This window comes from Balearica regulorum, chromosome 5, assembly GCF_011004875.1.
Source record: "Balearica regulorum gibbericeps isolate bBalReg1 chromosome 5, bBalReg1.pri, whole genome shotgun sequence".
Classification (NCBI taxonomy): domain Eukaryota; kingdom Metazoa; phylum Chordata; class Aves; order Gruiformes; family Gruidae; genus Balearica; species Balearica regulorum.
The window spans coordinates 51,641,657-51,667,217 of NC_046188.1; the positions used below are offsets into that span (position 1 = coordinate 51,641,657).

Consider the following 25,561-nt stretch of genomic DNA (forward strand, 5'->3'; position numbering starts at 1 on the left):
TCCCGTCCAGATTTGTATGTGGGAGGGTCTGTTGCAAGGTCCTCAGGAGGAGCCTTAAAATGCCTTGTTCTTCTGGAGTGGCTTATTAACACACTGAGAGAAATAAGGAGTATTGTGAAGTGAACCACTTCTGTCCTGACACTTAAGGAGGGGGTTGTGTGTTTGCAGTACTGACTGTCTGTGCTCTCATGAATTGTCAGAAGTACACAGAGGGCTGTGAGTGAGATGGAAAGAGCTGTTCTCTAGTGTGTGCTGCTGTACAGCTGTTTAAAACCAGGCATGCTGCAGTTCTGGTGCATCAGAAAACACAAAGTGCAGGCAACTTCTGCTGACCTGAGTCATACCAAGGAGTCAGGATGTGATAAACTAGTGCAAAAAATTAGCATGGTACTAACCAGAGCTGTGAAACACAAGGAGGATGCTCTCTTTAAACCCTAGATAAGCTGGTAGAAAAAGTATTGGGAAGACTGCAGTCTGTCTTTCAACTCTGATGCTGGTTGCTTCTGCATCCTAAATATTGCCTAATATTTATTGCTGCTTACTCCAGTCCTTTCTGAAAAAGACAAACACTATCTTTCTTGCACTTTTTAAGCCTTGTGCCTCTACTGACCATCCCTGGTCGAGATTATAGCACTGACAGCTAGTTGAAGTGTATGCTAGAGAAATGCAATAGGATGCTGGCATTAATACCTCTTTTCAGGACTATGCATGGCACTGCCATGAAGCATACTCACTGCATTCTGATTCCTTTTACAATATTCATCTTCCACTGAAGCATATGATAAGAAGAGGTACTGCTGCAAGTAATGTATGTGTATTTACAAAGGGAAGATGGCACACAGAGTATATCTTTGGCATGCTTTTCATTAGGAAAGCCTTAATGCTTTGAGAGAGAAGGAAAGGTTTTTGTCTTTTGCCTGAAATCATCAAAGCTATTCTTAAATGCTTGGAGGGAGAGAAAAGAAAGGGGTCCCAAAAAGAGAGAATAACCATATGCCAACTGGGCTCTTCGTGAACTAAAGCATATGAGGAGAGGAGTGGGTGGTGTCAAATACTGCAGCATGATTTCTGTTTTGTTTCCCTTTCACATGCTACCTGCACAGCAGGAGTGATTGATGATGATCATGTCCAAATGAGGTTTGCACAGCATGTAGTTAGAATAGATGCAGCTCTTCACCTTCTCATAGAGGAGAAAGTAACTAAAAAGACGTGATTTTAAAAAGTACTGGTTTAAGCTGATCTATGTTTACTAAAAGCAGAAAAAAATTTCCATTTTTAGTGATCAAAAATCTTCAAATAATTATAGGCTGATGATGCTGCTGTTTTGTTTTTCAAGTTGTTGTCAGTTATCTGTCATGTTTTACTTTGTGAAATTAAAGGAGAAGCATCTCTGCAAGACAACAGGATTTCTCTTTGCATTCATGCTCACAGAAGTTTTGCCGTCTCCACCCTTCTCTAGGTAGTTGGTTAGTGACAGACAATAGTAAGTAGGAAGAATAGGTTTTTTTAATGGTTTGACCTCCAAATAAAACCTGCAGTTATTTCCATATATAGGGAGCAGTCATTGCATTAAATGAATTAAATTCCTATTATAAGTTGTTCCTGTTTTTTATTCTGTTTTGAGCAAATGCTTTGATTTCCTTCAGAAATCATATTTCCATTTTCTTCTTCCTGTTCCTATTCATTAACTCCAATCCATTTTGTGCATTTCTACATCCTATTTCCCAGTACTTTCAGCTGTCTTTCCACGGTGGGGCAGAAAAATAGTCCTCAGCCTTGTGCAACTCTGGTGGGTTTGGTGCTGCGTTTCTGAGGAAAAGACCCTTTCCTTACAAATCTGGTGAATTTATAGGAAACAAAATCTCAGAGACCTTGATTGTAAATGTTCCTGGCAAGCTTTATTGCATTAGGTGCTGTGGTCATGCTGTAAAATTTTTTAAAAGCTGTCATATAACTGTGAAAACAGAGCAAATTTCTCCTCCCTTTTCTGATGGTTGAAGGGAACACAAAGGTCCTTCACAAGTGTCAGAGGCTGAGGTGCCTTTTCAGTGTTGATGCTGCATCAGTCTGTCAGACCAGCAGCTATTAACGTAGAGAAAAAATCTGATAGTCCTAGAATAGCTCTTTTCTCCATTGCACAAATTGCTCTTGGTGCCTTTGCAACTACTCTGGGGTATTAAGGTACTGAAACACGGATGAAATGTTATTAGACAGCAGTGCTGCTGCTCTAATGGGAATTGCCATTCAGAGGCCATTTCCTGGAATACTGCCAGATGCAGAGGAGCCATCATTGTATCACTGCACTGGTTTGTAAGCTCCCAAAATAACTTTTGTCACCTGATACATAATACTTGCCTGACTTCATTCATTTTTATGGACTTCAATTTTCTTTTGTTGAATTGCTGAATCCTGAACTCTCGAGACTACAGATCACCTCAGATGATCACAAAACAGATTTTTTTTATTTCCTAATGAAATATTTTTATTTCACTGTGAAATACCCAAGAAGAACATTTGTTTTCCACATTCTGTCCTCCAAACATCCAGACCTTCTTTATGACTGTCAGTAAAATGAACTATTTTCTTTCTGTGCTTGTAATCCAAGGCTCTGCTTGTCTTCTCTCTCTCTTTTATTTTCATTAAAAAAAGGTAGGATATATCCTAAGGGCTGAGAGAGTGCTATAGAAAGAAAAATATCATCTCCTTAATCCTTTTTGGCTTATGCCAGCATTCCCACTTTCTTTGACTTCTAACTCCCAAACCTCCGAGACTCAAAAAAGGAAATGCACAGAACTGTCCTTGTGTTTCCAGTGATTCTTGCTTTCCTTAAGAGATCCTATGCTAGAGAAAACTAGCTAGATTGGTAGTGATTTGCCCATCAAAGAACTGAATACCTACATTTGACTTTTCAGGTAATATTTTAACCAATACAGGAATTCAGTAAAGCACAGAATCTGCAAAATGCTGTTGTTAGAATATTAGTTACAAAGAGGAGACAGCAACAAAAAGAGACAAAGAAGTTTTTTATCAAACTTATCAATAATCATTTCATGGATATGTCTCCTTTCCATTGTTAAAACATACTAAAGTTGTATGCACTATAAAGAAGTCAGCAGGTAGGCTCCCAAAGACCCAGGGGAATATTCTCTTGCAGCTTGAAAACTTGGGAGTTGCCATCTGCTGGACACACTATGGCTGGGATGAGCAGCTGGAGCTCTGCTTTCCGCCTTCCTGCCAACAGAGATGAGGCAAGGTGCTTGGCCTGCTGCTTTGTTTTGCTGTTTGGGCCATATAAAAATGCCCAGCTGATACGGCCCTGAGAATGATGTATCTTGGCTTCTGAGACACAAAGTGCGAATCTGAAATGTATGGAAACACAGAGCCAGGGAAGTGACAGGTAGCACTAGTGAATGCACTAGGATCTGTTGGAAAAAAACAAGAACCTATTTAATCTGATTCCAGGGACCAGCTGTGGGTCTCTTGCTCTGGCTTTGCTGCTGTTGATGGTTCGTGGACCACAGTTTGGGAGGCTCTGCACCAATGAGTACTGCTGGCCTGGTGTACTAGTGATACTGCCAGCAGTCAATCTTCATTACTTGGATGTAATTGGAAAGAAGGAGGAAAAGTAATAAAAATGAGAAATCCCTCATTACTGGCATAATTTTCCTTCCTTGCACTTCAAGTTCAGTGGCACAGGTATGTCTTGTAAGAACTATGCAAATGTTTATATCATCTGTGAGACTGAGTGTGCAGGGCAGCTGGAGAAAGGAACAGCTTAATCTGAAAAATGCACCATGGGGCATTGGATGGTCTTTGAGTGATCCTGGCCAAATTTGGCCAGAGGGTGGAAGCAGAGGGGTGTCTCTTCATTTCTTTACCTCGTTGGGAAACCATCTGACATTATTAGCTTGAGAGGAGACCTGTTAGCTGACCTTATTCCCAGAACTGGGGAATTTTGTGAGAGAAGCAGCTGATTTTCTAGAATTGGATTCCTTGTCCTTCATCTGCATCCTCTGTCAGTCAGCTGAATGAGATTGATGGCTAAACCAGCCAGAAACTCTACAGATTGTTAGTGGCTGAGGACAGCAATCATTTTGTGGTTATACTTGGCTGCAGTCTTAAGCTGGTGGAAGGAAAATTACCAATCAAGCAGTAAGCTATTTTCAAAGCAGGCCCACCATCTCATCATCATTATTTGTGCGCGTTCTCCTCTGATGGGCAAAGGGCTGCCACTCATCCCATGGAGCTGAGCTTATCAGTTGGAGCGGCTGCATGCTGTTCTGCGGGGAAGACAGTCATGTCTACCAGTTGGGTGGTGCCGTGAAGTCAATTTAATTAAAAATAAGATGGGCTGTGTATTTTCATATGTATAACATGTGGATAATATATGACAAACAAAAATTTGATTAAACAGCAATACAGACTTTGCTTCTGTGTAATTAAAACATGGGAAGTTTACCCCAGAATGTCATTTTCTCTAACTGCCTCCCAGTCTCTGATTCTCCTTTGTTAGTTATCTCCTCCAGAAACTGCTCAGTCTGATTGACATCTTACCTCTGCCTCTGACTTTGTGAGGGCTTTCTGAGGATGTATTTTTAAGGAGCATAGCTTTTAAAGAAAGGAGAGTCATTTGATATGGGAATTACAGACTTCAAAAAATGGCATTTCCTTGAGAAGCAGAACTATTGAGGGCTGATATTAAGTGAGAGAGAGATGATTGTATTACCTGATGTCTGATTTATGAGAGTATCAATTAGAGCTTTTCCCATAGCAGTGCCATTCATACAGTCTCTTTACTGTGTGGATTCTGATGTCTAATAGGGGTTGGGGATCATGCTGGAGTCTTATCTCCCAGTGAAGGCATTGCTAAGGGCTACATTTGCTATGTAAATGCATACCTTCTGAAAACCTTTAGGAAATTAATGACTTTGAAAGGGTGCGTATCTGTCAAATCAGACTAACAGTGGCAAATAGAGTCACAAGTTATTCACGGGATACTCAGCCAACACAGTTCAATTTCATAATCTTCTCTTCCTTAGGTAATCAGGCTCAGAATGCTCTTAATAGAGGAGAAAAAAATTGCCTTAAAGTTGACTATATAATAGATGCCATCTTCAAATTGCTTGCAGTGGGCCAGTTTCTGCTTCCGTTACTGATGACAAAGAGTAGCTTCATTGCTTTAGGTGGGTTTGCTAACATATTGATATGCTCTTTGGCCATGAGTATTGGCAAGGAGTAGGCACTTTGCCTTATAAGTTTTGCTGTTAAGTATATCCACTGTACCTAATTCAGACATACTGGTAGTACAAAAACCTGAGGAAACCCATCAGTGGATAAACTCACAGGATATGGCATGTTGCAGTTATGGAGAAACTGGCCTTTTTAAAGCAACGAGTGAAACGGCTGCAAACATTGTTCTCTCTTCTGGACAATGACAGATACTAAATCTATTGCAGCCAATACTTTGAATTATACAGAGGAAGAAAGAAGGCATGTTAGATCATTTCCATCATTATTCCTCCTCCTCCTCCATATCTTGGCTTGAAGATTTTTGAAGGCTAGCCAGTCCCCTTTTCTTACACATGATTTCTCATCATGGGGGCTATGATCAAAGTCAGAGTAACTACCGCAACATACGCTGTCACCTCACAGTTCACTCTGCCTGTGTATTAGATCCTTTTCGCCCACTTTGGGCCTTTATATTTTAGAGTATGAACCTTTTGGCCAGTGCATTGTTTGCAACTCTGTACCCACAGAGTATCTAGAAGACTAAAATCCCAGTCTCAGTTTGTCTCCAGACGCTACTGTTTGAAACATGATAGCTGTTAATACTGCTATGTGATTTATTTATTTAGAACATAACTTTTGGCTAAAGTAGCAAATCCGTACAAGTTACTATATGAATAATATACAATATCTATATAAAAATATAAAGACGCTTCTCTCTGCTATTTGTAGTATAAAGCGAACACTGCTAGGTCAGAAATGAAATGTGGAGTTGGATGGAATGACTTCTGCATACTCATGCATATTGGAGACAGTAAATTGTATTTCTTAGTACTGTCCTGTAATTGTTTCTCCAGGAGATGTTAAACCATCACAAGATGCAACAGAAGTAAATGAAATTGAAATTGCAGTCTGTAATTAGACTGTCATACTGTAACACATCTTAAATCTGTCTTCAACAGAAAAACTAACGCTCTCCAAAAAACCCTCCCAACCTGCTTCAAGTGTGAATGCATGCAGAGCCTTGTAATTTAACATTATTCAACTGAGGCTTGTTCTAAAGATGCCATACAATTGAAATGGTAGTTTGGATGATGTACAAAGACAAAGGACCAGAATGACTTGGTCTTGTAAGTTTTTATACACAGACTTTCAAGACTTTTCGGTGTTTGTTTTGTTGGGGTTTTTTGTTTGCTTTTGTTTTTTTTGATTTCTGCTTTTTCTGTATTTCGAGATTGCTCATACAGCCCTTTTTATTCTTTCCTTGGCAATGATACATTTGTTCTCAAGTTTCAAAATAGTGCAACAGCAGCTATTGCCCTGTGTGATCTTATTCTTGGAGTCCCTTTGAGCTTTACGCTTTAGGGGTGGCTCTAAATCCAGATCAGCTTGATCTATACTGGCTTATTATATTAGTACTTTGTCTACTCTTGTTTCTACTCTGCACATCAGGCCATACTTGATTCCTAAAGCTTCCCTTTCCTCTCCAGCTGTATTTTGTAAACTCCTTTTTTGAGAAATCATCCGCTGTGATGCCTGCAAACACTGCATCTGATGACTGCAAAATGATAGTGATTTACTTGTGCTGATTTTGTTTATTACCATGTTCATTGTGCACACCGATTAATCTATGCTGGCTCTTATTTAATGCTTTTCCTCCTCCTCATTCTTACACATTTCTTTACATGAAGTGTTCAGGAAGGAACTTTTTTTTCTGTATGTCATTCCTGGTTCTATCGATGGGGACTTTGATAATGTAGAGGCTTCTGGATATAACTTAGAGTGGGAGTGAGCTTTCTTGGCTTCCGCTTGTAGTCATTAGTAGATGCTTTGTTGGTAAAACTACAAAGTGTCTGCTCCCAATTCATTCAAATAGACAGCTGTCTTCCCCCTGTGCCTAACAGGATTTACTTTGAGACTTGGAGAACAAGGAAAACTGTACTGTGAGGAAGAGAAACCCAACCAGCCACCTGCCCTTCATGCAGATGTCAGTTTGCACTTTATTTTTCCATGTGAAGTTCACTTTCTTTTTCCCTACAAGGTTTTTCTTTGTCACAGTGACCAACTTTAATGATCAGCCAGCATGGGGTGCAATACTCGGAATTAAACAATTTAAGTCTCTGAAACAGGCTTAGCACATAGGAGCAAAAATCTCATTGACTTAACAAATGACTAAGTGACAGGCCTACGGTGGGATTACGAAGCCTTCGTATCAACTGCAGTTACACCAGCAATACTGTGCGTGTGCCCAGAAAGCTTGTTTTGTTCAGAGGACTGGTGTAGACTGTAATGGCAAAAAGTACTTTTACCAGTGTTAATTGTTCCCCCAGTAGGGGCTTTGCCAGTATAACTTGCTGACATTTTTTTTTTTCAGCCCACAAGGCTTAGGAGCAGTGATGGTGTCTCTGTGCTGCCATCGGACAGCACTGGACCCAAAAAAGCAGAATGGAGCTGGGTAAAGAGAAGGCAAACATTGGTTGTAGGAAATGAGATTTTGTTGTTGCTCGGCGACTGCAGGCTTAAACTATGCAACAGCATGAGGAGGCACTGCTACCTGTGCTGTAAGAAGGATGCTTCCGCCAGGAGCAGAAATGAGGGGTGAGACCTTAATCTTTGTAGGAAAGATACCAGCCAGTGGCTGCTGTGGCAAAATTAGATAGTGGCTCCAGCTTGTTTTGTACCTCCTTTTTCCTTCTTTAATTGCCAATTGTTTTGCCCTTGCAGTCTACGCGGTATTTAGAAAGGAGAGCACAGAGAAGGAGCTAGATTCTCAGTAAGTATGTTCATTCGCTTCTCTATGAGCATCAAGACCAGGTACCTCTTTGTGCTGCTATGCTTGGAAAGGCTCATCTGATGGTGTCCTCCACAGAAGACAATTTTGTGGACTTCAAACCTTCTAAGAGGTTTTTCCCCTCGCATGCTGCAGTCTCCCAGTAGTGATACCTGCAATTTCTGGTCTTGTCACAGTTCCTGTGACAACCTGGGAGTCACCTGTAGTAGCAGCAAGAGTACAAGTCTCCTTGGGAAGCACTGTACGTGACTGTGTTTGGTCCTATTGTCATCTGGATTTTTCTGTAGGTCATCTTACTACAGAGCATTTCTATGACTTTGCTGATATTATTTATTCCCTCATATTCACCACTGGCTATTATGACGGTATATACTGGCTGGGATGGAGACAGAGCTCCAGTTTGTCGTGAACCACTTAAATATTCAAAAAAACATCTTGGTTGTCTTTCAATAACAATTTTTTAACATCCCCCTGCCCCTGGTGGAAATGACAATTTTAGATGTGTTTATTCATAGCCATTTTATTACATTACTTTTTTCTAAAGTCCCTCTACGAATTGACCTTAAGTTTTATCCTATCCACCACATTGCTCTTGTCAAGTTTGTAAATGCTTATAAATGGACTGCCTTCATATTGGCCAATTGAAAACTTGTACTCTTGTTTTGTAAGTGACATTTATCCAGGGTTGTAGCACAAATTGTTTACTTGTGTCTGAATAAATCTTTTCACTAATCCATTTGTGGCAGCATGGGAAGGAGCTGAGGTGACACATTTGATACCATTTTTTTCAACAAAACAACTGGAATTCTGGACATGAATCGAGTTCCACTGCCACTTGCAATTTGTTACAAGCTCTCATCCTTGAAGGCCAGAGTTTTTAACACATCCACCATCTGCTCTGTACTTGTTATATTCATGCAGAATACTTGATTGTTTTAGAATGACTTTGCAAACTAAAATAAAGAACCCAGAAATGCGCTAATGATGCATCCTATATAGACATACTGCCATTACCAAAGGCTACACTGAAGCATCTTTGGGCATGAGAAAGCAGACACTGAAGGTTGTGGAGCGACCCATGAATGAACAACAAAACAACCACAAGACTTTTTCACTTTTGTAGTGTACTAGTACTTTTCTGATGTTCACAAGCACCAGTCCGTGTAGCAGTAACAGTCTGGTGCAAAAAAGGCGGCAACCTTGAGAGCTTTTTGACTGGCCTTCCAGTGCAAAGAAAACCAGGAGCAATTTGAGTGCGCATGAGTCCATTCATTGTAGCTGTATGTATTATAAGCAGTAAGAGCTCATTTTCAAGTTTTCATTGTTCCATGTCTTTTGTCAGTGGTGGGATTCAGTTTGTATTGTGGACAACATTCTGATTGTATCTTGCTTTGGTGCCCTTGCCATCCTCTGCCAGTGGCAGATGTGATTAGGGTTCTCTATTTGCATCTTGGTTGGTGTGTTAGAGCTCATCATGGAGCACCCAGGCATACTACTCCTCTTTGTAGTCAGGCTGTTGCCTTCCTGGTGCTTCTTACTTTGGAAAGCTGAAACTAGAGGTATATACGATCATAGTGTTTCTGATAGCCAAAGTGGGAAATGTCTTTAACACTCCAGACTAAACTCTTGCATCCCTTTTCCATGTCAGCATCACTGCATTCTGCAAAGGTGTGATAACATGGCAGCAAAACAACAGGCCTTTCAGGAGGATCATATGGCAGGTAAAATTACTGCTCCAGTGCCACAGGGAGGTCTCAGGTTCAAGTCAGAGGCAAAGAAACAGTGTAGCGAGCTAGGATGTATTTATTTGAAATAAGCATCATTGAAATCCCTTGTGTAATTTATAACCACTTCCTTAGGTAGGTAAATTCACCTGGGATCTGAAACATTTTTACCATACTCTTATCAGTCTGTCTGCTTGAATATGCTGTTGTGTATTAGTTACAACATGTATCCCTTCTCACTCTCCAATATCCATTTGTAAATAGGTTTTAGGTGGATAATTCTTGGAGAAAAATTGACTAACAATCACTGAGAAAAATGTCCTGTTCCTAAGGAGAGAGTATGTCTCCAGTTATGGTACTGGTTAAATTGTAATCCTGAAAAAACAGACTGCACAGTCCCATTTTTTCCCCACTGCTGACACTAAAGGGATGCTTCATTACCCTAGTAATACCTTAGATTAAATTCTGACATTTTCTAAGTACTGAAGTTCTCTCTGCCTTCATTTCTCAGCAAATACTCCATAGGCTTTTCAAAAATTAAGGAATTGATCCTTCTTCAAGCAGGGGTTTTGTTTTCCTTTGCTTTCTTATCTGCTGGTACCTTCCTCTATGATGCCACTTGCTCTACCCAAAAGTTGCAGTGAGTTATTATTTTGAGGTTGGAGCTTAGAAATACTTCATGCTTTGTCACTGCAGCTGAAATGTCTTTCTCCAAAATAATATCCAACCCATTCAATTCCCAGCTTAGTATTTTTAGCACAAGCTGCATACAGTTACATGTCACCTTCTCTGTAACAGCAGTGTGGATTTCCCTGTGCATGTGTTAGGAGTGCTCCCTTTTGCAACCTAATCCATTTTAGTTACTTGATAATTCTGATATGAAATTATGAAAGCTGCAGAAGGTCCTTCATTTTAAATCTCACCCCTACTAGCTGGAGGAGAGAGAGAGTGTGTGTGTGTGTATTTATATATTACTTTCTTTGTTGTCCTCCGTGCTGGGCACTTGTACCGTATTTTCCGTGGACTCTAAACAGAACTGGCCAACTAAGGAATCTGAAGTTCTCTGGCACGTTCTTCTTCAAACTGGTTGTACTTTTTATTGTCACTCTACTTTCTAAAAGAACATGGTTTGCCTTTTCTTGAGGTTTTTACAACTTCCGTAAACATTGCCAGTTTTCACAGTCCCTGTGAGATTTGCCTTTGACTCAGGGTTTATTTGGATTCTGAAATTTTTTGCAACACCAAAAGCACACCCTTTTCTCCCTGGCATGCCTTTGTTCAGGAAACATGGATATGAGGGTAGACATATTTTTCAGTGATGATATTATAACTCCCTGGCATATATGCAGGATGAAAAGTTTCTAAGGAGAAGAAAGAAAATGAAAGTTGAAAGCAATAAGGGATGTCATACTGTATTACCATTTGGTGCAGCATATGCACTTGCCCTCTATCATGTGGCCGAGCAGCTGCACAAATGCTCCATCCTGCTGGTGAGGTCTGAGCCAGACCTCGATGCTTTAGAGTCACATTTGATCCCATCAATACCTGGTTTTGGATTGCTTCCCTTTGTTTACTGCTTGCAAGTTAATCCTCTTTGTGCCTCATCTTGTTATGTCCTAACTGGCAATGCTCTGTTAATTTTGTTTATTCCAGCCACATGTTGAGGTTTGAGGTTCCCCCCCCCGCCCCGCTTTATCATGTCTGTAAACGTGAAAATGCTCTGTGGCTACATGGTGTCTGTGGGCTGGGGACTCTGTAGGATTCACACAGTCTTGGCACATACTTTGCTGTCTGCTGGTATAATAGGAGCTGTTAGGTTGCACAGCAAGTTATAGGCTTCAGTCCCCATTATGCTCAGTATAACAGCCATCTTTTTCTCATCACAGATATCATTAGCTATTGTATACTGTTTCAGTTGCTCAATAGAGGTGTCAAATCTTCCACTGAATTACCAAACAGGTCCATTTTCCCCAAACTTCAGTCCAATTTAACCCTTTTTCTGACTACATGGCAGGTTGCTCACAGATCCAGTGCTGCACACAGTAGATTTAATTTGATTTTGGTTTTGTCTCTGCAGCTACACCCTGCTTTGTTCTATTCCCAAATTAGGCTTTTGCCCCTATTGCCAAATGCTTTGTTCATTCTTTCTAAGCAATATTCGTAAAGTGGGGAAGCTGCAGGGGCACAGTTGGTTTCCCAGTAGCTATGGCGTGTTAATTAGATGCAAACCTTTAAGCCTCAGCTACCCGTGGATTCTGCTGCAAAGTTTATGTGGTTTCTGCTGCAGAAGACAGGACAGGCAGTGCCAGAAGGCTCAGATGATGCTTAAAAGCTTGTCATTCTGCACTGCACAGGGTTGTCCAGCTTGTAGCTCCTGAGCCACAGCAGCAGGTGCCTCATAGTTTCTATTGCAGGGTTTGTCATGGGGCAGCAGGGATGCTAGCATTACTGAAGTGGGTCTGGGACCTCTATATATCCTCAGCTCAGCCCCAGCCTCCAAGGAAGCAGTGGGACCAGGTGGAAACCCATACCATATCTGTGGTAGGCGGTATACGTGTTGTGGCTTTCAGGCTGGTGCCACATCCTTGTGCCAATCAATACTGGTACCTCTGCACAGGCAATGGTGAGAAGGAAAAGGAAACAGACCCTCCCTGCAGTATTGCAAGTACAGGACCAAGGAGAACCTTGCTTATCTTGGCAGTAATTGTTACCATTGGTATTTGCACTGAGAGGTTTTAGTGGGAAAGTAGTGGTGTCTACTGGTATATGCAGGTATCATGGAATGAGGCTATTTTCCAGTATGCAAAGTAGGAGTCATAAGGTAAAGATGGGCTTTTTAAAAGGCATAGTAAGAAGCTTTTGCAGGATTATCAAAGTTTATTTGATAATTTTATTTGATAATTTATTTATTTTTAAAGATTATTTTACGCGTGTTCTGGGATCTCCAGAACCTTCCAAAAGGTTTGCAAAAACTTTGTTGTGACAATTCAGTGCTGTTGCTGACTTTGTCCTGAGCTGGAAAAGCAGATGCTTAAAAAAAATGAAGAGCTATTGGAAGCAATAGCTGGATGTTCACCCCAGACATACTCTTGTGCAGAATGTAGAATCATTTGTTTTATCTGAACAGTTTCATGGCTGCGTGCGTGTGTGTATGCATGTGTATGAGAGCGTGAGATAACTGAGTCTTTGTGAGTGGGTGTTCAATTTTGTCTAACAGGATCTTATTTCACTTGGAATTTGAAATAACAAGTGACAGCTGTGAGACTTAACTTCCAAACCTGATAGATCTTTATAATGATTACACCAGAACAGTAGGTGTATATATTGGACAGGCATATTTTGTTCTGGAGGAAAAAAATATACATCATTATACTAATATTTAGGGATATTAAGAGAAAATCATATCAATTTCCTTGAAATAAGTAGTACAAAATAAGAGATGGGAGTTGCAAGAGACAGTGTGTGTGTAAGAGGGATACAATACAAAATACTTACTTTACCAAGATCCATAGGTCGTGGAATAGAAATTCTCAGTAGACTTTTTTGGCAGGTTACCTGTTAGAGAAGGAATTCACAAACCAGGCTACTTACTTACTCTAGAACTACATTTGAAACTCTTTCTGATAAAATAGAAGATTATCTCTAACATTACTGGGGAAGTCTCAAAAGATTTGAAATAAACAATTTCTCCCTACTATCCAATTAAAAACAATACCCAAGACATGGAAATAAATACTTTTGTTCTCAGAAAACCACTTGAGCAATGTCATCAAAGAAAAGCCTTGTTTCTATATAGTTGCGTTAAAATGAATACAGTCTAGGCCCCCGCATGGCTGGCATCGCTGCATTTGCTTGTGCTGCAGGACCTGATGGTCACCTCCCTTGCTGGAGAGGCATTTAGCTTGTGTCAGATAGCTTAACTGCGTGTCATTAGGTGTGAAACTGTAAAAATCATGTTGTCTAATACAAGCCATTTTTTAATAGCTGAAGGGGGTTAAATAAAAATGAAATATAGTAATATTTTAGACTGGCTTTACTTGTAGGATTTTCTTAATTTCCTTTTCTACTTAAAATTAAAGACATGATTTTTAAAAATTTCTTATATATAAAATGTGAAAATATTCAGCAGAGCAGAAGTTTTAGTTGTTTGGAAAACAGCATCTCCTTACAAACTCAGTTATCTAATAGCAGCCATTTCAGGCTATTAGGTGGTTAATAGGTGTGCCAGAAGAGAAAAAACATTGTCAAATGCTATAGCTGGAAGTGAAGGGATTCCAAGAGTTGTGCTTTGGGTCTATGACATTTAGAGCTTATAGTTATATACATATGGTAGGAGGAAGGAAAAAAAGAGGATGTTTGAAGAGCCTGTGTGTTTCTTAACTTCTTCAAGAAGTTTCTGCTACTTGGTCATTAATTACTGTATAATTTCTATTGTTGAGAATGACTGAGTCATTATCTGTACTGGGGAGATTTTAGGATAGTGACAATTTTGAGCTTGGCATGTTCAAAAGGCCTAATATGACTTAAAAATCCATGTCCACGTTGCATTTCCATTACAGCTGAACATCTTTTAGGTTCTGTGAAGTTTTATTCCAAGTCTCTCTCTTCAGACTCTTCAGTCAGTTACAACTTTTTCCAATCTATGCCCCCTACTTCTGCCTGCAGAAGACAGGAGGAGCTTTGCCCTTGAACAAGGCATCTGTGACATGGATCTGAGAAAGCGAGTCCTCACCTCTCATGCTCCACACTCATGTGATTCTCTTAGCAAATGTCAAGACTGAGCAGAAGTGTTAACCATGTCATGTGTAGTGTCATATAATCCAGCATTTATGTGAAAGGCAGAAGGCTGAAGTAATTTCAGTAGTCTTAGATGCTCTGCTTCTAGTCATCTGATCAAGTCCCTTTTTTCGAGTGAGCAAAGCCCTGAGAATGGCAAAGCAACACTGAGTTTTCTTGTAACACTGTGGTAACCTTTTAGCAGATTGCATTTAGTTTTCAGTTCCTACCTCTGTGCCTGCTGCTGCACCTCATATTGGGATTGGTTTTTTTTCGAAAATTAGAAAATAGGCTCTGCTTACAAAACAGCTGCAGAAGGTTTGGGCTTCTTGTGTCTTCAATAATTTTAGTAACTTCTATAATCCGAGAAGAATAGATCTGCAATTTTACCAAATGACCTACAGCGGAGCAATGTGTGGGTGTTGCTGGGCTGGCAGGCATCTGTATACCCCTCCACAAGTCCCTGGTTTGGACTTTTCCTTTCTAGCCTCAGTTTTTGCTCTTCCTGTCTCTGTTGGCAATTTACTCTGTCTCTGAAGTTACCCATGCAGGTACACACCGGTGGGTTCGTTCTTTAGATCAATGTTGCAATCATGTAGATAGTCTTGACAAGGATTTTCTGGTTTGTTTTTTTCTTAATTCATGTGTACACACTGTACTTTTCTGAGTCCTCAGAAGAAGCACCTGGGGCCATTGAACCAGAGGACCTGTGTATCCCCAAGAGGATTTTATCACCAAGGAAATGTTATTAATGAGCTCTTTCTTAAGTCTTCAACTCTGCCCTGATTGGTTGTCTCTGTAATTGGTAGGTGCACCCTTCTAAGAAGCCCTAAACTTGCTGTCTGCTTCTTTTGAAAATGTTATTAATTAAGCAGGAAGTTGTTTTATTGGCTTGAACTTTATAGCTGCCCTTGACACTCCAGAGAGTTTGTGCAGTGATCTAGATATTGTTTATACATGGCAGTCTTTTTTAATTACCTTTGATCCTAAGTTTTTAACAGTTCATTCTAATCTACTACCTGTAAGCCTGACAGAAGGATTGTACAACTGGGAGAGTTTAATTCTGGTATCAGGTAGAGCTGAGTAAGCTATTAAAAATGTTTACTCATGAGTTATTTGACCAAATTCATAAAATGTGAAAGCAGCTTTACAGAAACAATGTAAAAATGTAGCAGAAATTTGGAAACCTCTGCCCTTGCTGCCTCCACTTCAAATTGAGTGTTTCAGAGGAGCACATGCCTGTTAAATAGCATACCAGAGACGGAGGGACAGAGGCAGCAGTGCGAGTCTCTAACAAATGCTTAATTTTGATCTTTTGTCAGCATTTGATGTTAATAGACTGAAAGGTGCTGTTTTTTTTTTTTTTTTTTTTCCCTGCAAGTCAAAGTGGTCAGTGATGTGCCCAGGCTACTTCCTTCCCCCCTCCTGATTTGTATAATTTTTAGAAGCTATAGGTCACTTGATTGTGAAAGTTATCTGTCTTGTCTTCAAAGGGTTAAACATGCCAGTTCCTGTAGAGCATTCTTCCTGCTTCTTTTAGTGATGTCATGTCTGGGTGGAAGTGCCATGGAGAGGACTGTGATACTACATATGATCTTTTAGTTGTACATATGATGCAACTGTTGGTTACTGAGAAATTATGTCACTAGCTAGGACTGTTGGTGCCCAACCCATTTGCTGTCACTCATTGCCCGAAGAAATTGTGGATAGCAGGAAGATCTCATGCATGTACAGACATATGTGTCGAGGCAGTGAGGGAGGACAAGAGCGCTGAGGACCTGCGTGGGAATTTGCATGTATCATTCCCAATCGGAAAGCGTAACTTTGATTTCTGTGTTTTACAAAGCACCATGCTTATTTATAATTTCCAAACCTTTCATCAACAGTACTTATCACAGCTCTTGCCTGCACAGTGATTTCATCTCAGCAGATCTTTGAGCAGAACAAGTGCTGCTGCTGCAGTCTGCTCAGATGCCTGCTCACTGCTGTGAATTGCCTTGATGCTGAGTCTTTTACCCAGCATTTTCCTTATTGACCTCAGCTGCTTCTTATCTTCTTTATGGAAAAGATCCTAAGGAAGGTTTGCTGCTGACTCTGCCTTTGCAGAGGTGGTTGCCCATCCTTCTCTTTGTCTGCAGGAGTCAAATAAACATTTCCTTTGGATGGTTTTATTGCAATTGATTTTTATTTTTGTTATTATGATTGTTCTGAATCCGCATCAGCTATATCCTCAGTCTTTTTCCTTTTATTTGTTTGGCATTCACTTTTCATCACACAAGCATTACTGCACTTGATAAAGCATTGTCTAATCTGAAGCCTGTGCCAGACACCTCAAGAGAAGGTGCAGAAAACCTAAAATGGACAATTATTCCAGATCATTTATGATTGTCTTATATGGAGATATTAAGACTATGTATATAAAGCCTAGGATGGTGTTTCAGTTCTGTTGAAACCAGTGTAAGAAGCTCCACAGACTCCAGTAAGATCAGGATTTTATTGGCAATTTGTTCCAGCTCTGGAGGTTAAGATAGTAATTTTTCTAGAAGACACGTACACTTATAGCTTGGAGACTTTGTAGCTCTATAGTTTTGAAGATACAGTTCCCTCTCTTCAGTCAATATTATCTTGGTAGGTTACAGGGATCTTTCAGTAGAGTAACCTGCCCAGTGGTTATGACCCATTCTGTCCTTCCTGAATGGTGTCACCCTGCCATGCCCAGGAAGTACTTCTTTGGTCAAAGATCTCTCTTAGTGGCAGGTATTCTGACTCATCTGTTTTAGCACTTGAGCTTCTCATATTGGTATACAGGCCCTTATTGCTTCTATATGTGGGCTTGTGACTTCCCCCGGCCCCCCCCCCCCCCTTAATGCAAGACCCCCGATACCCCGAAACTATCCAAAAGGTACCTCTTCTATTTTGGTCTGTTTTTCCTGTAGTTCACTCTGGGTATTCTGTGCTTGTCTTCAGTTATCTCTTGACTATTGACGCAGAATTTTAGAAATTGTCTTTTCTTTAACATTGCACTGTAGGAAATGAATGTTTGGGCAAACAGGATACTCTACCCATAAACCCATTCAAATATTTTAACTACTTGGTTCTTAAAAGTGAGCCCTCACCTGTGCTAGGAGGAGTTTTATCAACCCTTTAATGAACACCTTTTTTGCTGGTATACACAGGAACTACTGACTGAGTTATTTGGCAGAATAACCTCACCTTCAAACTAATCAGACCTGATTTGACATAAACCCCATGTGCCTGGCATCTAAATCCAGGATGCACATGAGAGTCAGGTCATGGAGGATTGTCCACAGTGAGTCTGATTAGCACATGCTTTTTAGCTTGGTCAATGCTCCTGGTTTTCTAATGTGGGTTGTGATCAACATATTGCAGTTCTTTACATGTAAGAGAGCTATTCCATGCAGGCATTTGTCCATGCAGGCTATTATTGTCAGATTTTCCCTGCTATTATCAGATATGGTTTCACTAAACATGGTCAGTTTTAGTGAAAGATGCTGGATATTAAAATGTGTTTAAGCAACGAGTATGTTTGACTCTGCAATGTCCAAAGACAGTTCCTTACATTTGCCGCCTCCTTTCCAACATCTTCACCTTCGTTAAATATCACTGATACGTGTCTATTCGGGAAACAGCAATTAGGCACATTCATCTGGTAAGGCAACGAGCTCCCAATCAAGCAAACTGCTGCACATCTGTGAAATTCCAGGTTGTGCAAGAACTGCCAGTCCTGCGGCAGCAGCCCGTGTTGTCATGATCCTCCTGAGGTGCTCTTTGCTGCCTGGTCGCATGCAAAGGCTGTTTTCCTATGGCAGCTGCCAGTCCTCATCACATCTCAGTCTGTAATGAAACTGTGTGTCAGAGCTCACAGGAGTGTTGCAAAGGGTCTCCAAAATTTTGCAGTACAAACTCAGGTGGCAGAGCTGCCTGTAGCTGCAACAAGCTGAATAAAAGGGAAGCCTCAGACTCCTCCTTTCTTGCTGCTCTTCCACAAAAGTGATTCCAGCTTCTAAGAAACCCTGGTGTTGTCTTCTGTGTTCCTTCTATCTGTGTTCCCATTCCAGTGAGACTCTGTGTCACTCAACAAACTGAAATACTGTAGTCTTATAATTGGATATAGTTGGAGAAAAAATGAACAAGCCTTTTTTTTTTTTTTTTTTTTCATATAAGTCCCTAATGAAGAAGTTGCATAGCCAAAACCTAATCTGTGGGCTTTTTGTGGTGTGGTGTTTTGGATTGGGTTTTTTTGGACCAGCTTTATGAATCACTCTAATAAAGGCTGTTATTTTTTCTTACAATCTTGCCCCAGTTACATGCTTAGACTGTTATGGCTGTGTTACCCATTTTATTATAGTAATACCTCTACTCCTGCATAGGTAGATAAATTGGTGCAGAAGTTTCCCTGCAACATATTTTTCCTAAACTGAAGCCTCCCCTGGGGACTCATCCAGGTTTACTAGAAGTATGTTTGGCAGAGTCCTGGAGAAGGACTCCTTTCATTTTCCCTAGATTACTGTCTGGAAGATGACATAAAAAAACCCTTGCAGATGCTTTCTCCATTGAATAAAGAACTTTCCCTATGAATCTGCCTCTCCTATAGCTTACTTTTTATGATTGAGTGGTGAGTTATATTTGGTTTATATTTCGTAGTTAGAGGGCAGAACAGAGGGCAAACCCTCTGTTTAAAGTGAAGTGTACTTGTGGTGGTGTAACCCACGCCCCCACTCCCCCTCAACCCCGCCTTAGTCCACTTGGTGCGATATCCCCCCCTGTCTTTTTGTGGGTACTGAGTAACCCACAGTGCCTGGTGCTTTGTATCTTGCTAACCAGAATTTGGAGAAAAGTTGCACTCTCCTTATTCAACCTTGCTCCCAGAGCTTTACATGGAAACAGTGTTAGAAACATTCACCAAATCTCACTTAATAGCAGTACCATGTCTGCTGCTACTCAGGACAGCGAACTAAGTGAGTTTAGAGTAGCTGGGGAGGACATCAGGAAACATCAAATATCACGAGCAGAGGTATGCTTAGGAGGCAGACACTATAAAGTGTCCAGTTCAGCAGCTGGGAGACAAATACATCATTAGAAATGAAGGCTTTGGCCAAAATATAAGACCGGTTTAGAACATTTCAAAGATTCTTAAGTGACAGTTCTTTCAGTGAAAGAATGATCTTGATCCTTGATGAATTTCAGTATGCAATATAGATTGACCACTTCAGCATCCTTGTATCTTTCAATAGCATACAAAATTTTTTGTTCTTTTGTCTTGCTGTTGGTTTGTTCCATGGAATAGGTGCAGGCAGGAGTCCATTTCAGTTGTAGGTAAGCTTACACTTTTCCCTGTTTCAGCACATTGTTAGGAAGCTTCTATTAATGAAATACTTCCTTTTACTGTAATATTTGCTTTTATTTCTCCTATAGGGAAAGTGTAACAGAGCTGGTAGGGTATCAGATGCTGATCGTCTTGCCTTTGCTTTTTGGAAGAGGTGCCAGATGGACATTCATTCCAGAGCTATATAGGCACATTCTCTTTCAGAGTAAGCAGGAGCAAAGAAGTGGGAGAAGGCAGTGGAAAAAAGTGTGATGTAGTGTTCCTTGGCGTTGACTTTCTGAGAGTTCCTTTCCCTTATCACCCGTTAGAAGAGAGTTTATCTGACATCGGCTGTAGGTCTAGATAGGTATAGGCACTAGCTGGCATGTAGGAATTATTACCAGAGATCTTCCTGCATTCAGAGTTTACCTATGGGATAAAATAAAGGCCAGTTCAAAGCTCTCCTTTCTTTGCCTCTTTGAATTCTTCTTTTTTTCTCTTTTCTGTCCTAACATTAATCTGGCTGTTTCACCATAATCCATCTATTCCCCTGCCTATGCTCTCTATCTTTTTAGCAGCAATTGTGATCTGTGAAGTCTATGTAGGATCATGATGAGAATTCAGAATGACCTAGCACTATTCTGTACTCTTCCCCGTTCCCCCCCATCTTACTGCTGCTGCTTTGTTAATTTCTTGTTCCTTTTCTTCTTTCCTTCTGCTAGTCTTTCTTTTGCATCCACTTTTCCATTTTGCATCTAAGCTGGTCTTGCTTTGAGCAGGAGTTGGGCCCAGTGACAATCAGTATCATTGTGTTCACTGAAAAGCATCCTTTAAATTACAGCGTCCACCACCAGTGTTGCTAATCATAATTCTTTTCTTTGGAAATGCCCGTATTTTCGTGTGACTGTATGGTGGTCCTATTAAAAGACATAAACCTGGAATTTGTCTTGTACCTAGGTGGCATCTTGGATTAACAACAATAATGTTAGTTTGGTGCAATGCATCAGCCTTTATATTGTAGCAGTTTTTGTACATTGCTGGTTAAAATTTAGGCCACTGATGCATGATGGAATTATCACATCAGCTGAGTGCTGATGATAGTCTACGTATACACTTATAATCCATGATGTATTTGAGGTAACTCTGCTTAGCTTCACTCACAATGAAAAAATGATATTTCTTGAAGTTAGCATTGCTGAAAGCACACAGGCAGTGTCATAGCAGATGAACTGACAAGTAGTAACCATTTAAACCAAGGTAATTTTATTGTGGACTGAGATCTTACTGGGTATCTTTGGGTATTCTGGATCAAGTAGGGTCAGGCTTTCAGTGACTGAGTTTCAGTGGATAGATATTATTTTTCTTATCTGCATTGAATACTGCTGTGTGCAGTTGGTGGCCCTATTGATTTTTGTGATTTTGTTTCTAGTGTGAATTACCATTCTATGTGAAAATGCATCAGAATCTGGTCTGACAAAGAGAAGACAGCAGGAGAGGCTTCCCTTCTCCCCCCAGCCTCTGCCCTTGAGTTCAAGACTGATGGCACTTTCCTCTGACAGTAAAATATTTGCTGTGTTTAAGGCTGCAGTTCTTCCAGAGACTCCTCATTCAAACTGCTTGGCCTTGTTACCTTAAAGCCCTAAGCCACTTAATACACATTCTTAGTGAATAATCTGCCTTTGAACACACTTAGCCTTGGACAGAAATTCATAACAGTAAGTAGACATGGCTTGGAAGCTAGGTGACATACTCCATGATCCCATCCCTTATAGAGCCTCAGTAAAAATGTCCTAATTGTATAATTGCCTTCACAAATTGCACTGCTACTGCCAGGCAAATACAATTTTCCCCAGCAGCATTGTGCTTACTATCCTTTTCTTTTTTTTTTTTTGGGGGGGGGAACGACACGCGTGGGAAGCAGCAAGAGGAAAAGGTTGTAGCAGCATTTCTGCCTGACATTCATGCAGCTATATGAACTGTGTTTTGTCAACTGCTTTCTGAGCTCCACTCTTTTTACATAACGTTCTCAGGTTAAGAGAAGCTAGGGGAACTGGAGAGAGTTTCAATGATTAATATCAGTGCTGGGCACCAAGATGTCAGATTGCTGCTGCAAAAGAAATTAAAAAGAAATAGGGAGATCGAGGCCAGTTTTCTGCTGGATGCCCAAAGGAAAGCAAGCCATGTTGTTAAAGGAGTTGAGGAACATAATATAAATGATATAAAGTAAGTATCTTCATGTCTGCATGTATATTTAGGTGCATAATTATTTTCAGATAAACAACTCCTTTTTACTCTTGAAAGATGCTTATTATCCTATAGTGCTTACAGAGTTAAGTAATACTTTTTACTTTAAAGAAATCTGTTCCTTTTTTATGGTGAGGAATCAGCAAGAAAAAAATCCCTGTTTTTGTAGAAGTAGGCAAAAAATCCTCAGATCTGGACAGAGAGTGTGAAGAGCCAAATCCCTCGCAATATGCACAGCTGTAATGGTCTTGAAAGCAGTGATGCTCTGCCCTGAATTAGTTGTGAAGGCTACTGTGCACAATGTGAGGGAAATTATGATGCCCATTTAAAATGGTATCTTAAAGGAGTATACCACCTGTATTTTTGGTGTTTGTCTGTGAGAGTGCAGATGACCAAGAGATGGAAATGGACTTGCATGCTCAAACCTTCTTCCTATAACAGCACGTTTTCTGCAGTATGAAGTGGTTAAAGAAGTTAGAAGTGACTTTTATTGATGTCTTCTATTTTTAGCAAGTAATCAGAACCACTTTATTCTCCTTGATAGGTTAGTGTATGAGAAAGCGGAGGAGAGGCAGCCTAGGGGGATGTGAAGCATCTTACAAAGGATGTTTCCCCTGATATCCCAAATGTAATTTATTTAACCATTTGTGGTGGTGTTTCTATTTCCTTTCCTTCACTTCATTTTGTTAAAGCCATGCTATTAAATATAGCTGGATGCTGTTAGGATCAAGTCTATTGTAGGTGGAAGAATGTGATTACGGCTATAGCTCATAAGAGTTTTCTGTGATGCCGTTCTCTACAGAATGTTATTCCCAGGAAGCGGATCTAACTTCCAGGACAGGAAATCTTCTATAAAGGTGACAAACTCTCAAATGACTCTTCGAGGTGTTTATGTAGGAGTATGATGCCTTCCAATTACTTAATTAACCAGTGAACACCTGTAGACACCCTGGTGTTTTCTGTCAGTTGGAAACTATTCATGGATGGGAGAAAGAAAATTGCTCATACTGCAGCTTTGCATGGACCTGGAAGGTGTGGGGCTGCTCAGCTCTCTAGAGGAAAGGCACTGTTCTCTGCTTCATTACATTCATTAAACTTCATTACAGACCTTAAGTGTCTGCAGCAGTGCTAGGGAATCAATACTGCTCTGCATTTCCTCTGCAAGAGTTGTTTTCTGAGCTCTAGTGCACTCTACGGTACCACTGACCTAATCCAAAAAGGGTAAGAGATACTTAATCCAACAGCTTCTTTATCTTTGTTGCTCTCCACTAATCATGAAGGCCAAGTTCACTCTCAGGTTAAAGATTAAGCTTCAAGACAGTTTCTCTGGGAATCCAGCCATTGCAAAGAATTGATTCCACCTGCCCTTCCAGAACCCAGGGCTTTGCCTGGCAGAATTCCTCCTCCTCTCCAGCCTCACCTCTCATTGCAAAGCTCTTCATTTCTATGATAAATTACCTTGCCCACTTGCTCGAGTTTCCCCCTGTCCATCCTATAAGCAATCACTTAGTGCTGATGACAGGAAACTGCCTACAGAAATCAATAGCTGATGTGCGGCAGCCCTCTTCAGGTGAAGGCAGCAGTGAATACAGATGAAGAGAGCAAGTCCCTTGATATGAAGAGGATTTGCAGGCTGTGTTCACATGGCTAGAAAAGAAAGGGCTTAGGAAAGGGTGCTATTTGGGGTGAAAAGGTGGGATTGTGGATTTGAGTGTTAGTAAGTGTAAAGGCTAAACAAATAAGGCAGTATAGATTTGAATATGTAACCACCTAGCATGTGAGACCCAATGTTTTATTTAAGAAATTGTTACAGAGGAGTCGGCATCAGTCTTCTGGGGTGTCAGGGTATGGGTTTCGGTAAGGATTCTGGGGCAAGCACTGGAATGAATTCAAAAAGCGCTTGCTTCCTTAGCACAGCTGGCATGGTGTTTGTGGATGTGAACCCTAGAGAGTACAACACTACTTGTTCCTGGTGTTACACATGAGTTCAGGTTCTAGGTGGTTGTAATGATCTGTTCTGACCATTAAAAATAAATCTCTGCATGCTCCCTGAAATAACTGTTTAAGATGGTGGTCAGCTGGTGTAGAAAGGGAGCGGAGCTAGAAAGCAGTGTTTCCCTCTGATAGAATTGTTTCTATTGATACTTGGATGCCATTGGATTATTTCCATCTGGTTAAATGCTTGTTATTGTTGTGGAGGAAAAAACTTTCAATCTCCACACAAAGATGCATTCAAGCCTACTACTTCTTTAGCTCACACACTAATTGCCTTATTCCTCCACACTGACCCTATCATGTTTGACATTGTTGGATTTTCTCTTCCCAATACTTTTTCTCTCTCCTCCTCTCTAAGCCATTTCCTCTACTTATCCTGCTGTAAAACTGTATTGTTCCCTTAGGTTGTGATTGACTCTCTTGCAGCAATGTGATTCACAACACTTTGCAATAAGCATGGTATATAAAAATTAATTGTATTCTGTTCTACAATCTGGATTGGGTGCTTGGATTTTTTTTTGTTTACTTCCAACTTGCTATTCTTCCTTCACCTTCTAACCTATTCTGTAGTAGAAAAATTAATACTAGTATAAGTGCATGTTATCCACTCCAGATAAGATCTTGTGGACTCTAGCAAACTATTTCTTCATTCTGTGCAGTGTGGATTGATTTTGTTCTTGTCTCCCAGATTTTTTTCTTGACTTAGGGATCAATCTAATCTTCTCTAACTTTTCCGGTACTCTGTTCAGTTTTTCTCCAGTTCTCTGATTAGATCTGACTGGGGCATTGTTCTACAGTGACACACTGTAGTTTCGTGCTCCTTTTTTTGTTCTTTTTTTACTTTTTATTTTTCCCCTACAGCATAATTTCCTGTGAGGTCTTCACAAGTGGTTGCCATGCCGTGAGCCAATAATTCAGCCAGAAATAAGAATACCCTGGAGCTTCTTTAATGCATATTAACGCATATTTTAGCCAACACAAGGTCTCATGACATATCAAGAATTTCACTAAAATTTCATCAGCTCTATCTTAGATTTTGATTTGTTCTTGTTGGTTAGAGAGATTGGCATGTAAATATTTTCAAGTCCCTTGAAAGCACTTTTCCTCTGTGATATTACCAAAGAATGTACTTTGTATTACCTTGCAGTAACTGGAAGCAGTTGGGACAGCTCTCTCATTACACAGGCTCTTTAAAGACTGTACTGCACAGTTTAAATGCACAGGGTCTTATCCTTTACCTGGCTGTGCAGTTTCAGGGAACGGGGAAGATCATAATGACTGTGTTATATTTTACACCCCACACCATTCATTGCAGAGCTTCTCTGAGCAGCTCTTCAATAGCGTAAGGCAGCTAGAGCAGAAATACGTTTCCTCTTCCTTTGGCCATGCCTGGCTTTCATGTGGGAAAACAGCAGATATGGTGCAGATCATTGTAAATTATCCTCCTATCTTTTTCCTTGTTTAATTATATACAAAGCT

General features: G+C 40.4%; 1 protein-coding gene across 19 annotated transcripts in view; it reads left to right on the forward strand.

Annotated features, from left to right (window-relative positions):
* TSPAN4 (tetraspanin 4) overlaps window positions 1–25,561 on the forward strand; it is a 468,762-nt gene that overhangs the window by 256,155 nt on the left and 187,046 nt on the right. The gene's annotated exons all lie outside the window — the stretch shown is intronic.